Consider the following 13,471-nt stretch of genomic DNA (forward strand, 5'->3'; position numbering starts at 1 on the left):
TCCACTGTCACATGCTCATGCATTTGGACAATTGTGGTTCAAATTGCCAGAGGCATTAAAGACACTTAGATATTCAGACTAGAGGAGTCAGAAATCAAAACACAAACTTTGTGATTGGTAGATGATGTCACGGCACGGGCCGTATAGGGCGAACTGGACTCTAAACTGATTCAACACAGACACACAGGTGAACGTGACAAGAATTTATTACAGCAAGTGACAAAAACATGAATACACACTAATGTGGATTTTTGGGCTACGTCCACACTAATTGGTTTTCGTTTGAAAACACATCGTTTTCTCTCCGTATTGGCCTCCCGACCACACTGAGACAGCGTTTTCCCTGAAGGAATACGCAGCGTTTACAAAACGCTCTCGAAAAAGAATACATTCGAAGACGGTGCTTTTGCGGTGTGGACAGCGAAACGTGGGGACACTACACGAGTACACTTGGGCTGGGGATATACAAAGGTTAAGGCTGATAAACACACACTGTGTCCTGGAACTGCTCTGACTGACACCTGGAAAGAAAACAGGCAATGAAGGGCTATAAAATTCACTAGCAGTAGACTTTGACTATGAACAGGGGCTTGGAGACTATGACTGTGGGAACTATGCAGTGTTTGGGGAGTAACGGAACACACGTACCACCGTTACGTATTTAAAATACAAAATATGAGTAACTGTATTCTGTTGCAGTTACCGTTTAAAAAGGTGGTATTCAGAATACAGTTACTTTGTTGAAATAAAGGGATGACACCACAGTCTTTTCCTGTTTCATATGTTCGGCTCTGCCCTCTTTATTTTTGGTTTCCACACCCCAAACAAAACACGCATTAAGAGGCTCTAATCCCTGCGTCTCAATCTCGCGGCCCATGTCACCTCTACTTGCGGCCCGCATAATGACGTGAAGAAATATTTAAAAAAATTATTCACAAAAATTATTTAATATGAAGGTAATAGGCAGAGTGTTACAGGCATAGCCCTAAAGAATGTAGCCTCATGGGCAGTGTAGTCCGTGCTGCAGGGAGAATGGACTGCCATACCTGTTATGTGTCTGTGAGCACGAGGGAGAGAGAAAAAGGAGTCGAAAAGTCATCACCGACCAGAAGCGGGAGATAGAAGCATGTAAATACATGTATAATAATAACCACTGCAGCCAAAAAGAGTGTCTGACGAGCCCAGTTGTAAGTAAGCTATTAAGACTCAACTGTACACTTTTTTCGTGTTTTTCTCCGAAACAATAAGTTCCGTTGCAGCAGCCTTTCAACGCCTCTCTCTGTCTCTCGCTAGCAAAGTTGACCCACACAAACAAAGTAAAGCTAGTTTTCGGCTACAAGCCCGACACAGAACCCGACGTATTAGCTAGAGGTCCCTTTACTACAGTTCAGAGCCGCGGACCTGTTTTATATATGTGTGAAACAGATCTCCATACGAGATCGCTGCAAAAAGTGCAGCCTTACTTAATGTCAACCTGCTGTAACTCATTTTATATTAAGATTTAAAAATCTAGTCGGTATTGCTATGGCGAGTAACCTTTAGTAAAAGTAATAATTCACACAGCAATAGTACATTCATGTAGTTGTAAAAAGCATGATATAATAGGTAATCCAAAGTATTCAGAATACGTTACTTTCACTGAGTAACGTAACGAAATACGTTACAAAATACGTTTTGGGGCATGTATTCTGTAATCTGTAGTGGAATACATTTTAAAAGTAACCTTTCCAACACTGGAACTATGACACTAAGGCTTGGAGGGGTTCTTATCTTCTGAGCAGGGATCTAAAAGTCCAATGGAAGACAGAGGGCGCTGGTCCTCTGTAATCACAGAAGAGGAGAGTTAAAGGTAGCTGGGTGGATTTTGAAGATAGGATTTTTCTGTAGTGAGTGTGTTCAGGCTTACTTGTGAGCAGGTGGAGATTGCTTCGGAGGGAGGCTAGGTCCAGGTGAGTTTGCAACGTCGTAAATCCAAATGGGGTCGAGCGCTGAGGCGGGGGGAGCAGGCAGGTGAGGAAAAGTAGAGAGATCCGTACCTGGCCAGGAATGGAGTGGGTTGGCAGAAGCGACTAGCGACCAGACTGAATTAACAGTGACAGTTTGCAGGCATGGTCCATGGATTTATCTGAGGACAGAGAATTAGGCTAGCACAAATACAAACAACAGCAAGAGACATGAACAGATTAGCACTAATGGTGATTAGCAGACATTCAGGTGACAAGTGGTTTCAAACGCTGGTCTTAAATACTGCCAGCATAATCAGCCTCAGGTGTGAATCCTACGTGGAATGAAGGTCTCCGCCCAGGGGAGGAGACCTAGAGCACAGCAAACCAACATGCCACTCACCCGGACCATGACAGATGACGTGCTTTGGCTCCAAAGCCACAACTGCCTCAAAACACAACAGTCCACCCATCCATCCATCCATCCATCCATCCATTCGCTTCCGCTTATCCTTTTCAGGGTCGCTGGAACCTATCCCAGCTGTCTTAGGGCGAGAGGCAGGGTACATCCTGGACAAGTCGCCAGTTTGTCACAGGTTTTACACGTAGACACAGAAAACTATTCACAATCACATTCACTCCTGCATTCAAACCTATGGGCAATTTAAAGTTTCCAATTAACCTAACTCCAATGAGTGCATGTCTTTGAACTGTGGGAGGAAGCTGGAGTACCCAGAGAGAACCCAAGCAAACATGAGGAGAACATGCAAACGCCCTCTTCCATTTTCCTTTTCTTCAACAGAAGCATCACACACAGCCTTCAGTTATCACAGTTGCAGCACATTAACACACACACGCATGCTTACTTTCCTCTTCAGCTATTCACTAACTATCGATCCACTGGTAATTAATGATATATATATTATATATAAATATTATATATATATTAACTGCTCCCTTTCACAAATAATGTTTTCTAAAGCTATTCTCTTTCTTTGGCCGTTGATGTTATTTACATTGCATTTTATATTTTATGGAAATACCTTGGCAGTTTGCACTAAATGCTATCTTCTCACGACCTACCTATTCACTGTCTCTTTCTCTTTTATCAGGCTTTTAGTCTGGTGTTAAACCAGCAGAACACAGCTCAGGTTGGCTGAGATCAAACGACTGAATGGGAGAGTCAAGGGTACTCTACCACCATGAAAATCTCTTTGGTTGCTTTTGTTGTAGGTTTATGTCTCTCTGAATAATGAAATGCCATCCACTGAGTTTTATTGCATTCATGTTGCTTCTGTCAGCATTGAAATTATTATGTACAACAAAAAAAGTGTATTTTTGGGTCACAAGCTTTTTTGATTTGTTTTGTTGTTATTTTATTAACCTATATTAATATTAATATATTAACATGCATTCACCTATATTAGCATGGATTGATCATGTTAATTTTTAAGAGATAATCTGGAGATAAAATTTATGTATGTTTAAACTGCTAGCAATTTAAGCTTTAGGTAGCAAAAGAGAAAAAATGTTCGTCTAAAAAGTAACTTCCTTAAGTCAAAATCAGCTTTGTCCTGGAGAATTTCTGCAGAGGTGAAGTAACTCTGCACTTCTCCCACAGGCAGAGAGAGAATCCTAATGACCTTGTAAACATTAAGTGTAATCAAAGGAGCTTGCAAAGAAAAGCGTCTGGACTTCTTTAAGTTGCTTGAAGACGTTTCACCTCTCTGTCCAAAATGTGAACATGCCAATGTTCACACTTTGGACAGAGAGGACAGATGGTTTGAAAGAGGAGTGAAAGAAGACATCTATGTCCACTGTGAGCGACCATCTTTGAACAGAGGCGGTGGTTTACAACACCAACTCTCTGCCATCTATAATCCAGTTTTGAGATCCCTTCCCAGACGCCTTAACGCCCACTCACATCCTGGGCCATCTGATCTCAGGAATTCGCATAAGGTGGGGCCAGGTTTCACAATGAACTCACCCGAAACTCTGGCTGACTGGGACCCACACCCAGTTTCACACCTTGGCTCAGGCGATTAGAGGATCATCAGGGGGTCCTTTTGTCCCTCTGTGGGGGGATACTCCCACTAGGTTTATATCTGGGACTCTCCACCATTTGACCTTAGAACTGAAGAAGCTTCTCGGATGAGAGGTGAAACGTCTTCAAGCAACTTAAAGAAGTCCAGACGCTTTTCTTTGCAAGCTCCTTTGACTACGATGACCTGGATGTCTGAGAACCTTCACAGAAATTATGTGTAATCACTCAAGCTTGATTCTGTTTTGAGGAATGGGCTGTGGCACAATCCCTGATAAGATGGAAAACAATGCCAGCTTCATTATCAGATAGCTAGTAAGATGGTGTTTGACCTCCCTAAAAAAATACAAGAGTAGTTCCAAAAACTCAACTTTTCTGACTGGATATGAATTTAAGTATAAACCTACCGACAATTGTGTATAACTAAATGCCATTCTTGATATTACCATCAGATGGTGCTAAAGGAAAAACTGACTTCACTGTCCATAGATTTTTTTGTTTTAATTTTAAGATCCTAGTCACGTTTGTTTCTCTTCCTAGTAAACCTGGTCTAAAAAACCCAGGATGTTGTCCAGTTTAAAGGATCTGTCCTGTGCAATTGTAATTTCATCTCTAAAATAGAGATGAATAAAAATAGCCTTATTTTATAAATTAAACAATGTCTGAATATATCTTTTTGCTACATAATTTTGCATAGTTCCATTCCCAATTTATTTAGCATGTGAGGTAAAAGGACCCATCCCTCTTCATTCAAATTTGTACGGCATATCCATAGGTTTTGCATGCCTGTAAAGAACTCGTGCGCATTATCTGGTTACAGTTCAACACATCTAAAGTCATTGATGGAACTCCTACTATACATTTAATAATAAACTTCAAACAAATTCTAGGTAGGACAAAGTTTTCCTTTTTTTTATGCTACATCTTTTGAAATCTACTCAGTAAAGCAATAACAAATTATGAAATTGTTCTCTTAGGTAGCTTTTTTTTTTAACAGTATAACTTTTTGTTTACATATTAAACAGACAATTGTCACTTTATTAAATTCTTTGTTTAATCGTGTTTTCTTATCATTGTGTATTTAAAATTTACTTTGAGTGTTTTATTGTAGATTTGTTTTAACTAAATTTAGTGATATAGTCAAAAACATAATGACTGGTTTTATACATTTGTCAAATCAGTCTCATGATTAAAAAGAACTCCTCTGCACTACATTTATTGTTTTTTCCACCACAATTTACAGGAACCATGAAAAACCTACCACCGGGCAAACAAAACGTCACAGATTTTGAGTGTGGTTTCTGTTTGAACCCTCTTCTATTTAATTCTGCAGTCATTCCTTATGTCTTGATCTCTCTGCCTGCTAACAGCTGGGTGCTATGGCTCATGAAATCATCTCCTGTCTTCTGGACAGATCAGATGGAAGTCTCTGAGTTCCACTTGGTCCTTGCAGAGCTACTTTTTGGATTCCTGGGGCCACCCTTATTGATTATAAGTTTTTATTTTAATACCGAAATAATACAAAGCCATCAACACAATATTTACAGCTAGGGTTCAGTTTCAGTGCAGTGTCTGCATAGAACGCTATATTGCAGTGGTGCATCCCTTGTTGTATCTCAGGTATAAACCTTTAAGGTACAGGATGAGCTTTTGTTGTGTAATGTGGTTGCAATCCATCCTGCCTGTTTTATCAGAAATATACTTGTGCAATCGCATAACAATGGGCATTTATACCACTTGTGTTGTGTTTATCGTCATCATCAACTCGTTCTGCTCCATATCAGTTCTTAAAGCACTGAAACAGCCATCACCAGGCGAGGGAGAGAGGGAGAGATCCAATTTGGTAAAGAGAAGGGCTTTCAATATAGTCCTGATATTCCAGATGACTACAATTGTTGGCTATGTACCTTTGATCACTGTGTTCTACTTAGCTGGGAAATTGGACAGGAACACACTATGTATTTGGCAGCCCTTGACCTATGCTTTAATGATTTGGCTTGGTGGTTTCTATGCTCTCTTCTATCTCCGCAGAGCTGGGAAACTCACAAGAAATTATTTATTTGCAAATTGTTTTCAGCATAGCTACACTTGAAGCTACTTTTCTTTTATTTGTAAAATTTGCATTTCAATTCCTTTGTTTTAGAAATACATGGCATTGAATAGTTAGTATTCTTGGTACTATTTGTTTGGCATTTAGTTTTCAAAGTAAAAACTTGACCCAAGAATAGCCAGCCTCTAGGTTGCATTAAAAATTGGGTGCTGTGTGGAAAAATCAGCAACATTGTATTTTAGTTATTTAATGTTAGGTGAGCTTCCATTGGTATTTTGCAATTAAAAGAATTGCACATGTGTATTCTGAGGTCTGTTGCATTGTTTTACTTATACAAACAAATATTTTATACTCCAAAGAAATGTATTCAAGTAGATGTGATTGTGACATAGTGATATGTTGATTAAAAAATTAATACAAAAACTACATAGTAGTCTGTATTCTGTATTATTACTACTAGAAAAATAGAATAAATAACTACAATAGATGGATATGTATGTGGATACTGGGCTACTATGATGGAATCCAAAGCAATAATAAGTACATTCAGATATATAATTTATTGTGCAAATACTAAAAGGAATGCTACAACGAGTTGCAGCAGAGCAGCTATGTAGCCAAATGATTTGAGGCAAAAGAAGTGTTTCACAGATCTCGAAAGGTAAACTTATTGGGCCAGTGTGATACGATACTGAGTAGGGCTGTGCGATATGACCAAAATCTCATATGCAAATATAAAACATCTACCGTCCCGATAACGATATAAATCACCAAATTTTAATATTTTCTGTAAATTTTGTGAATCTAGGGCAGCTCGACTTGCATGAAGCGTTTCCATTTGGGCGTCGTGTACCTGCAGTTGAGTGATTTTACAGATGAAACTATACATTTTCAGACATAAGTTGTAACAGCCGCCGTTTTCTTTGTGAGTATTTATTACACGGCGTGCTGCGGGGAAAAGCCTGTTCTAACGTTTGAGTCTAAGGTTTATTTTTTAGCACCTCACGGCTATTTTTTGCTTCTCATCCGTAATTGCTCCGCATACTCTTTCACGTGATTTAATTTATCTTGAAAAGTCTCAACAGGATCTTGAGCTTTATTGTGAAAGGTTTATGTGGAAAATAAACAAGCAGACACCTGATGGTTTTACCGTCATTGCTGCTAATGTAAACGTATAAAAATAGGCGCTTGTCCGTCTGTAGTGTGGTTATATTAAATATGAGAGAAAGAGAGAACTTTAAGAAATTAATATAGCCACTACAGTGACCATCAAAACGATGAAAAAATAATGCCGTAAACAGTTTATTTTGCGACACCACGAAACAAACAATAGCGTAAAATGAAACAATAGATGTTTTTTTATCGTCATCCGATATATATCTTTATATCGAACAGCCCTAATACTGAGATACAATATGTGAAATCTACCATACTGTGATGGTAAATTAGGCATAACAGGGTTAGGACTGGAAATAAAGCAAAAGAGGACTGGATGAGAAGTGACTTAATTTAAAACATCATCTATGTGCCAAATAGACAAACAGTTTCTTGTATCCCAACGGATATGTTCAATCATGACATCATCATCATAAACCCCTACATTCTCTTTTTCTTGTAACAGAAACTTAAAAACATTTCTAAAATGGTCTTTTCTTGATTGTCCATGTTTTTAGGAGTTTTTCTTCTAATATGGCCACTCATCTGCTCAATCAACCTCTGTGTTGCTAAAGAAGGAGCGGGCGTATAGTCAGGGAAGACAGAAAATATACATTCAAGAATATAAATTTCACTTAAATTTATTTTCATTATATTCTTCTGCATTTTTATCCCCATGCTTCTAAAACTTTCCATGGAAACTATAATTTAAATCTTGGCACTACAAAAGCTAAGAAACATCATCTTTATTCAAATTATCTGCATACAGGTTCTAGATTACCTTTGGCCATTAATTTGGTTACAGTTCAACAGTGTTAAAGCCCTGAAACACCAAGGGAATTCTGTAATGATTTGGCTTGCATGTGTTAGTCTTCTCGACAATCTCAGCAGAACTCAAAAACTCAAGAAAAAAAATAAAATTGCTGCACATTGTTTTTCACATATAATTCAATTCAATTCAATTCAATTTTATTTATATAGCGCCAAATCACAACATAAGTCTCCTCAAGGTGCTTCATAGATACAGAGAAAAACCCAACAATCATATGACCCCCTATGAGCAAGCACTTTGGCAACAGTGGGAAGGAAAAACTCCCTTTTAACAGGAAGAAACCTCCGGCAGAACCAGGCTCAGGGAGGGGCGGCCACCTGCTGCGACCAGTTGGGGTGAGAGAAGGAAAACAGGATAAAAGACATGCTGTGGAAGAGAGACAGAGGTTAATAACAGATATGATTCAATGCAGAGAGGTCTGTTAATACATAGTGAGTGAGAAAGGTGACTGGAAAGGAAAAACTCAATGCATCATGGGAATCCCCCGGCAGCCTATGTCTATTGCAGCATAACTAAGGGAGGATATAATGACCCCTGAGACTGTAATTATACCAGTTATACTGTATAGAATTATGTACCACATGGTATATTTCTTCAAAAGGAAAACAAGGAGGACAAATAAGTGCTTTGTAATTATATGAAATACACTTCTTTGGATCTTTCATGTACTAGTTTCACTATAGACTTCTTCAGACCTGCACTCCTTTCTATTTATCTGATGGCATCTTAATGTGTCAACTTCATGTGTAGTTGCCAATCTTGGTCACTTTTCTGTAAAAGTCACAATGGCAAGTTTACCAAGTCAGAAAAAGATAATATTTACATATCACTTTTAACACATCGTAATTCTGAATGCATGTCTTAAGTTAAGTGGGAAAACATGCACAAAATTATAATTACACAGTACTGTTGCATCTCTGCAGCATCTTGACTTGCTGGACTCATGAAAGATGAATGAATATTTTAACTGTTTCAACTGGTTCATCTGTTCACTCTGTTTTTTGTTTGTTTGTGTTTTTTGTCCCTACATTGTGGTAGTATTGAACCACAAGTATTTTTCTTGTATTTCCTCACCCATTCTGATGTAGGAGACTATTTCACGGAGAGTTGCTATGAGTATATTGCAAAGAATTTAATTTGACTAAGAATCCATGTATTTTCATTGTTTTATCTAAACCCTTGCACACGTTTACATACTTCTATGGAAAATTATAAGTGGCCACTTATGCCAAAGTCTGAAAACACCAAACCCTGTTTATTCAAATTATGTTCTCACATCAACAGGCTTTGCATGCCAGGAAGGTACTCATAGCCATTATTTGGATGCAGTTCAGCGCATTTTTCCCCACTTATATTATAAAAGATGCAGCTCCAACTTTACATGTTAAATAATCTTCAAGAACTAGACAAGGTTTGTACTTTCAATTATTTGTACCTATCAGTCTTTCTAGGAAGCAACTAGAAACAAATAAATGTCTTTATATGTGGCTTCCATCCTGCATTTTCTGCATTTTCTTTCAATTTGTAAAATGATCTTGAGCAGTCGTTCTCTTGGATTTTCTAAAGTTCTTTCAAAAATATTCCTTGAACATTGGCTTCCTTTTCACTTATTTTCAGTCCAGCACTTGCACCTGACCATATTCAGAAATATGTTTTTTGTTTGTTAAGCCAAATACTGACCTATAAATGAATAAAGCATGAAAAAGGTTGTGTTGCTTTTACAAAACCAGTGTTGGTTGTAATCACATTACATTTTCGATTCATACTGTAATTCAGTAATTAATTACATAAAGTCGTCGAGATATGTCGTTACTTGTGTTATAATAGGGATTTGTATCATAGGGACTGTAGCCTAAGGATTATGATTTTAATTAGTAATTATGTGATAATGAGTTGTTGGTTTTATTACAAGTTAGCAAGAAAGTAATGTTATGAGAAGTGTAACATATGACTTTGTCTGGTGAGTAAGTGACTTACTACACTACTTTTAGAGTAACAAGTAATTTGCAATGTATTACTTTTTGAGTAACGGTCCCTACACTGTACAACCAACAACTTGACAAAGAAGCAATTTTTAATTGGATGTTTAGGAATTTTACCAACAGCCTGTTACAAAACTCTCTCATTCAGTTACAGGAAATCCACATAAAATGTAGAATAAAATGGCATGAAATGACTAAAATAGTATTTTTGCACCAAAGAACTATTAGCTAAAAATGTGGCATATTTCAGCATGTTTTTCCAAAAAATAAAATAAAAAAGACTCTTAGGAACCTGGACAAATGGAAGACAGAAGAAGAAAGAGCAGGCAGGAAATCAAAAGCAGGTGAACAGTATCTGAAAGTCGCATCCTTAAGAAATAGGTCCAATAAAGACCAAACATGGGTCGTGAGTGATATATATCTGTCCCAGACGGCCGTAGTGATCGATGTAGCGGTTCCGAATGACAGCAATATCAGGAAGAAGGAACACGAGAAGCTGGAGAAATACCAAGGGCTCAGAGAAGAGCTTGAGAGGATGTGGAGGGTGAAGGTAACGGTGGTCCCCGTGGTAATCGGAGCACTAGGTGCGGTGACTCCCAAGCTAGGCGAGTGGCTCCAGCAGATCCCGGGAACAACATTGGAGATCTCTGTCCAGAAGAGCGCAGTCCTGGGAACAGCTAAGATACTGCGCAGGACCCTCAAGCTCCCAGGCCTCTGGTAGAGGACCCGAGCTTGAAGGATAAACCGCCCGCAGGGGCGTGCTGGGTGTATATATACCCTAAGGACAATACCTACAACCACGATTACCGACACTAACAAGCTGATCTACAATACGGCAGCAGTGATCAGTGAGATGCTTGGCTACAAGTTGAACAGCCACAAGGGGCAGTACCCTCCATGGAGAAGGAGGCTAGAGGGCAAGATCAAAGTAGCACGGAGGGAGGTTAGCCAACTAACGGAGTTGCAGAAAGGTGCGACAAAGAAGGTGCATAAGAAATACAGCAAGCTGTCCATACCTGAGGCCTTGGAAACTGCCAAGCAAAGACTCACAGCCGCTTGAGGAGGTACACCAGAGAGATAGAAGGCAGGAGAATAAACCAGCTGTTCTCCACAGAACAAGCAAAGGTGTACTCTCAGTGGCAAGGGAACAATAATAATAAGAGAACAGCACCACCAAGGCTGGAGACGGAGCAATACTGGAAGAGCATATGGGAGAAGGACGCATCCCATAACGGCAATGCTCAGTGGGTAGTGGATCTGAGGGCAGACCACAGCGACCTCCCTGAACAGGGTCCAGTAACCATCACAGTGGCAGATATCCAAGAAAGGGTCTCCAGTATGAAGAGTTGGACAGCACCAGGGCCTGACATGGTTCACGCCTACTGGCAAAAGAAGCTGACTGCACTCCACGAGCGTCTGGCAGCACAAATGAACCAGCTGCTAGTTAATGAGAGACACCTAGAATGGCTAACCGAAGGTCGGACGGTCCTGATCCCCAAGGACCCCAAGAAGGGACCGGTCCCCTCCAACTACCGACCAATAACCTGCCTCAGTACTACATGGAAGCTCCTGTCAGGCATCATATCGGCTAAGATGAACAGGCACATGGGTCAATACATGAGCCGGACACGGAAAGGAATTGGCAAGAATACCAGCAGCGCAAAACACCAGCTACTGGTAGACAGAACAGTCAGCCGAGACTGCAAGACCAGACTGACCAACCTGTGCACTGCCTGGATTGATTACAAGAAGGCCTATGACTCAATGCCCCACAGCTGGATACTTGAATGCCTAGAATTGTACAAGATCAATGGGACCCTAAGAGCCTTCATCAGGAACTCAATGGGGATGTGGCGTACAACACTAGAGGCCAACTCCAAGCCCATAGCACAAGTCACCATCAAGTGCGGGATCTACCAAGGAGATGCTCTGTCCCCACTGCTGTTCTGCATAGGCCTGAACCCCCTCAGTGAGATCATTAACAAGACTGGCTACGGATACCGACTACGGAACAGAGCAGTTGTCAGCCACCTCCTGTACATGGATGACATCAAGCTGTATGCCAAGAGTGAACGAGACATCGATTCACTGATCCACACTACCAGGCTATACAGCAATGACATTGGAATGTCGTTCGGACTGGAGAAGTGTAGTCGGATGGTAACGAAGAGAGGGAAGGTAGTCAGAACTGAGGGGATTGAACTACCAGAAGGCAACATTGCAGACATAGAGGACAGTTACAAGTACCTGGGGATCCCGCAGGCGAATGGGAACCATGAAGAGGCCGCTAGAAAGGCTGCAACCACCAAGTACCTGCAGAGGGTCAGGCAAGTCCTGAAGAGTCAGCTGAATGGTAAGAACAAGATCCGGGCCATCAACACGTACGCCCTGCCCATGGGGTAATAGGCTGGCCAAAGGAGGAGATAGAAGTCACTGACATAAAGACAAGAAAGCTCCTTACCATGCATGGAGGGTTTCACCCCAAGTCCAGCACCCTGAGGCTGTACGCTAAGCGGAAGGAAGGGGGCCGGGGACTGGTGAGTGTCAGCACCACAGTCCAGGATGAGACAACGAACATCCAAGAATACATTGGGAAGATGGCCCCAACTGACCGAGTGCTCAGTGAATACCTCAGGCAGCAGAAACCCAAGAAAGAGGAGGGAGACGAGGAACCATCATGGAAGGACAGGCCCCTGCACGGTATGTACCACCGGCAGATAGAGGAGGTGGCTGATATCCAGAAATCCTACCAGTGGTTGGACAAAGCTGGACTGAAAGACAGCACAGAGGCACTAATCATGGCAGCACAAGAACAAGCTCTGAGTACAAGATCCATAGAGGCTGGGGTCTATCACACCAGGCAAGACCCCAGGTGCAGGCTGTGTAAAGATACCACTGAGACAATCCAGCACATAACAGCAGGGTGCAAGATGCTAGCAGGCAAGGCATACATGGGACGCCATAACCAAGTGGCCGGCATAGTGTACAGGAATATCTGTGCCGAGTATAACCTGGAAGTCCCGAGGTCAAAATGGGAGATGCCCCCAAGGGTGGTGGAGAATGACCGAGCTAAGATCCTGTGGGACTTCCAGATACAGACGGACAAAATGGTGGCGGCTAACCAACCGGACATAGTGGTGGTAGACAAACAGTAGAAGACGGCCGTAGTGATCGATGTAGCGGTTCCGAATGACAGCAATATCAGGAAGAAGGAACACAAGAAGCTGTAGAAATACCAAGGGCTCAGAGAAGAGCTCGACAGGATGTGGAGGGTGAAGGTAACGGTGGTCCCCGTGGTAATCGGAGCACTAGGTGCGGTGACTCCCAAGCTAGGCGAGTGGCTCCAGCAGATCCCGGGAATAACATTGGAGATCTCTATCCAGAAGAGCGCAGTCTTGGGAACAGCTAAGATACTGCGCAGGACCCTCAAGCTCCCAGGCCTCTGGTAGAGGACCCGAGCTTGAAGGA

The 13,471-nt window shown here is 41.1% G+C and overlaps 1 long non-coding RNA gene across 1 annotated transcript in view; it reads right to left on the reverse strand.

Moving 5' to 3' along the window:
- LOC309708430 overlaps nt 1-13,471 on the reverse strand; it is a 235,350-nt gene that overhangs the window by 195,918 nt on the left and 25,961 nt on the right. The gene's annotated exons all lie outside the window — the stretch shown is intronic.

Source organism: Aulonocara stuartgranti (genome assembly GCF_965226115.1).
Source record: "Aulonocara stuartgranti genome assembly, chromosome: 6".
In the NCBI taxonomy this organism is placed as follows: Eukaryota; Metazoa; Chordata; class Actinopteri; order Cichliformes; family Cichlidae; genus Aulonocara; species Aulonocara stuartgranti.